The 5,106-nt window shown below is 41.5% G+C and overlaps 1 pseudogene; it reads left to right on the top strand.

Annotated features, from left to right (window-relative positions):
• Positions 1-2,731: 2,731 nt before the first annotated feature.
• On the top strand, positions 2,732-3,383 carry LOC110288694 (annotated as a pseudogene).
• Positions 3,384-5,106: the final 1,723 nt, after the last annotated feature.

Raw genomic sequence — 5,106 nt, 5'->3', positions numbered from 1 at the left:
TCTTCCACTTCTTGTATTCTGCTGGTGAAGCTTGTCTCTATAGTTTGTTCTAATATCTTATTACCAGAATAACCTCAGTTTTAGTTTTCTTTATTAATTATATTTTCAATTTTGGGTCTTGAATAGTTTTATTCATTTCCTTTGCTCTGTTCGTTTGTCTTTTCTTTAATTCAATTAAGATTTTTTTCAATTCCTCTATAAGATCTCCTGTCATATTCATATAAATTTTGGTAAGATCTTTCCTTTGTGTTTCAGCTATGTTGGATTATCCAGTGTTTGCTGTGTTAGGATAACTGGACTCAAGTGGATATATCTTGTCTTGGCTGTTATTGATATTATTTTATGCTCGTGTCTTATCATCTGGTTTTGGGATGATTTAGGGGATGACTTCTGGATTTGTTTTTGGGGGGTAGGTGGTTTATTTTATCCTCTTGGTTTCTGTTTGTTGTTGCTTCTTTTTTTGTTATTGTTTTGTTTTAGTTCATTTTTTGTTTTGATTTCCCCTAAGAGTATGATGGTTGTGTATTGCCTATTTCCCTAGCTTTTTCAGTTGGTATGTTTATACAAAATGCTTTCTGATATTGGATACTTGGATACTGAAATAAGTTGAAAGAAGGAGGGTTGGAGAAGAACATCTTTATGATCTGTTGGTATTGGGATCAGTGACAAAAGTGAGAATATATGAGGTTTTCCTGCTATACATCTGTAGTTGTGACAAGTGGAGGTGTCAGAGGGGGAGATTATGTCTCAGAAGCAGCAGGAGAGGTATGGGTCTGACTTCAGCCTACCTGTTGCCCTTGGAAGAGTTTCCCTTGTGTTAACATGGAATTTGAGTCTATAACAAAGCCAAAAGTCAGTGAAATAACAGGAGATTGGAACAGATGTCCATGGAAGGATGTAACAGGTAGAGTGCTCTTTTATAGAGGTGGGAGTGAGACTAAGGATTTGAGATTAGGAGAGCAGAGGAAGAGGAGATGGTCTGTGGGCATCCTACCTATTTTTCTGATGGGCATGACCTTATTTAATAAGGGGTACACCTTGAAATGGAGGACTTGGATACAGTTATAAGTCTAGGGAGATATGCTAATGGGTGGAAGGGCCTGTGGGATCTATAGGAAATGTTGGTGTGGTAAAAAATGGCTACAGCTGATGTTCTGTTTCAGAGCTTGTGATGAGCCTTGGGTATTGGGTCTGAGGAAACAGAGAGAGATGAAATTTCTAAGATGTTTTATTCAATCTTCATTTTTTAATAAATTAAGTACAAAATATTTGTATTTACCTTGGTAATATCTTACATATGATGCCAATTTTAAGCTGTTACCAAGCCATTGGTTTTAATAAAATAAGAGATTATTTATAATCATCATATTTTGTCTATGTTTGTAAAAAAAAAACTATGATTTTTTTCTTATAGCCCAGGTAAATAAATGATTGTAAGTTAACTTACTATGGGAGTATATGAACATGGATTTATATTTTCAATTTATCAACACCTCAGACTCTAAGCAGATTATGACTCTCAGTTAGAGGTTTCTATTGCTGTGATAAAATAGCAAGACTAAAGAAACATGTAGAGAAAAGGTATCCTGAGTAACTGTCCTCCAACCCTAGCAACTTCTATTTTAAGAAATTCAGCTTTATACTCTTGTACAAAATATTCCCTGATGGACTAGTTGATAGTTCACACCCTTGCATGATAACTCAGAATGTGGCTTCTGAGCCACATGAGCTTCTCATGTGAATACTAATCCAGCAGCCCTTTACCATCTTATAATGCTGTATGCCTCATTGGGGTGTGGCCTAATTTATATAGAGGATAAGGGAGCCTTGAGTACAGTCTCTACCAATCTGGCTATGAGGGAAATCCTCATTGGTGCTTGATAAAAACTTTTGGGCACAAGGGTTTCCTGGTGCATCTCCCACATTTCTGTAATTCTTTGCCTAGTCTCTGTAAGCATGCCAAAATAAAAGAATTCATTGGTTTCCCCCATAATATACTCTGGTAGAATCATACCTATGTTTTTCATTGGGATGATGGAAGGTGAAGTATGCATTTCTTTACATCCCCCTGGGGAAGTAATTTTACAGGCAAAGTGGTTATTTTTATTTGTTTATTTATTTATTTATTTATTCATTTATTTTTGCTTAACTCTTAGGTCACAATCCACTACTAAGGGAAGTCAGCAAAGAAACTTAAGACAGGATGTTGTAGACAGCAACTGAAGCCATGGAGGAGTGTTGCTTACTGGCTTGCTCTTCTTGTGTAGTCATCCAGTGACATGAACAAACTAGGTTTACCTGAAAGGGAGTTTGTAAATGAAAAGGATGGAAAGGGGGGGGGGTTTGCACATACATCCAATGACTCTTCCTAGATTGTTGAGCCCATCATGGCAAGCACTCATGGTCTGTTCAGCCTGCTCAAGGCTGTGGAATGGCACTTTCCCAACTTGATTTTCCTGGCTTTATTATACAACTCAGGACAACCTCTCAAGTTATGCCACTGCCCACTCTGCGATGGGCTATCCTACATCGGTCATTAATGAAACAGGGGAAAAAAATCACTATTTGTCTAAAGGTAAATCTGATAAAGACATTTCCTTAATTGAAAGTCTCCTCAGATATAACTAGGTTTGTGCCCAGATAACAAAAAATAGCTAAAATAATCTGTTTAAGGAGGGAACTGGATCAAACTCCTGTCAGGACCCACGCCTCCCTGCACCCTCCAAGAAACATGAACCCAAAAGATATTAAAAGGTAGTCTAATTAGGAATGCTATGGGAAGGCAGGAGAATAGGGTCAGCCACAATAGGCCAGCATCCACAAGACCTGCCCCACCCCAGGAAGTCAGCAAGGTCATGGCTTCCATGAATCTCGGAGTGCTAAGTGAGAACAGCTGCAGCGAAGATGAACTACTGCAGGGATATATCCCCTACTTTGACTCAGCTGGCAGCCTACTCTGAGGGGACCATATTCTCAAGATGGTGCTTATTATGCACAGTTGGGTTCTGCCATCCTCAGAGCTTGTTGCCTGTCTGCTAATTTTGTATAAGAAGGCTTCCAAAGATGCCCATGAGCTAAGACAGCTACAAATCTGTTACCTGGTCAGGTACTGGCTGGTCCATCACTCTGAGGAAGTACACCAGGAGGCAATCATAAGCTGGTTTTGGACGACTGTCACTCAGGAAGGCAACATGGTCCAAAGGAGCCTAAGTGATGCCTCAAACCTTCTGAGTCCTGGAGGGCCCGGTCCCCTACCTCCAATTGTCCCGTCCAGCAGGACCCAGTTATTCGTGGGTACCTGCAAGAGAAATGAACGGGGGCAGGGGAGGGGAAAGAGCGAAACCAAGAAGAATTCCTGTCAAGGTGTCAGTTTATTAGGGTGAAAGGCCAGGTTATAAGCACACAGCAAGGGGAAATAGGGAGAGTCTGAGGGAGAATTAACAAAGAACAAAGAAGCAGGCATCTGGGGACATGAAGGCTGAATTCTGACTGCAGGTGGGAGGCACTCTGAATCTTATCTCTGGAATGTAGATTCCTCCTTAACAGCCCAGGGTGTCAAGCTGGGCTCAGCACATAACTCATGTCCTTAGAAGTCTTGAGAGTGAGGAAGTGATAAAGAAGAGAGGACTATAATTCAGCTTTTTTAGGGTCTCTGGTGCCAGGAAGGGATAAGGAGGAGGAGGTGACTGGCTCCTTAACACAAGGCCATTTGGCTTATTAGGGTGGGAAACTGCAAAAGGCCTACTTTCTCATGGTATGGTCTCCAACATCTTCCCCCTTTGAATTAAATTTAATAAGGCCACACTTAACTGAGGTGATCAAATGATCTTCTCATCTTTGGATGAGTGGGCATTAACCATGCTGAGGGAGCATTTACCCGATTCCTCCCATGGGTGCTGTCACGACCTACACTCATGGCTCTTGGTATCTTTTGGAGAGGGGAGGCAGAGCCTTAGAATGATTCTTTGGTTGTAACTGGAACTAGATACCAACCTCCGTGCAAACCGGGTGTGTCTCTCAGGGAACTCAGAAACGGTCTAGTTGGACCTTCCCCTGCACTGCTTAGCCTTGTACCCATGCGGGTTCCCATACTGGATTCATATTATCATGAACCAGTATGCACAGTTCTGAGTTGTGTGCAGCTCCTAAAGGAGAATCATCAACCTCAGATTCAGCAAGGCCTCTGTCGGCTGTACCCACAAGAATTATGCCAATGTTACACAATTTGTGGCTCTTAGGTTATATTAGGAGCTGGAGGTCACCCTCCTCATTTCTATTGTCTCCATGGCTTGAGGCACCAAGGGGACTCTGCATTTGCAGCAAGGGCTGAAAACTGGAGGCCAGCAGCTGCTCTTTCTGTATCAGCGGAAGGGAGATCTTTCTCTGAGTCTCAGATATCCAGTCAATTGTAGTGAACTGCAACAGGCTTTCTTAAAGCAGCTTCAATATGTGACTTAACAAAACTGGTTAATCTATTAAAGGTCCAAGGGCCAAAAGACAAAAGCAGCAAAATACCCACAAAAGGTCCCAAAAGCCTGGGAAGTATGGTAGTGAGCCAAGGAGTAGAAAACCAATTTTGATACCAATGTTCTTGTTTCTCTCTGTTGTGTTTTCTCTCTTCTAAACTAATTCTAACTTTGTCTATGCTATCTTGAACTAACCCAGTCTTATCAGAATAAAAACCACATTCTTCTTTGAGGGCTGTACATAGCCCTCCCTCTTATAGGAACATTAAATCAAGGCCTTGTCTGTTCTGTAACACTACCTCAGACAGAGAGACCAGGGAGTCATTAGGTGCCTCAAGGTATATAGACGTGGTGTTTACAATAATAGTCTGATTGCAAACCTCTTATAAGGCCTGAGGGGGAAGCATGGAAGGCCCCAAAAGGCATAAGCCTTGGCCAGAAACCTGACTCAGAGTGAGCTCGTCCTGGTGCTCAGGGTCCTATCCAAGTTTGCTGGAATCATTGATTGCAATAATTGATCCAAATGTTGCCACCCCTTCGTAAAAGGGAGGTTGAGGANAAAAGCACACCCAACATTCTTCATATTGGGTAGCATTAGCTGCATACATAGTAGCAATTGATGCATTTACTGAGGATAAAA

This window comes from Mus caroli, unplaced genomic scaffold, assembly GCF_900094665.2.
Source record: "Mus caroli unplaced genomic scaffold, CAROLI_EIJ_v1.1 scaffold_19674_1, whole genome shotgun sequence".
Lineage (NCBI taxonomy): Eukaryota > Metazoa > Chordata > Mammalia > Rodentia > Muridae > Mus > Mus caroli.
The sequence above is the reverse complement of the archived record's forward strand: the minus strand, read 5'-3'. Positions and strand labels throughout refer to the sequence as shown.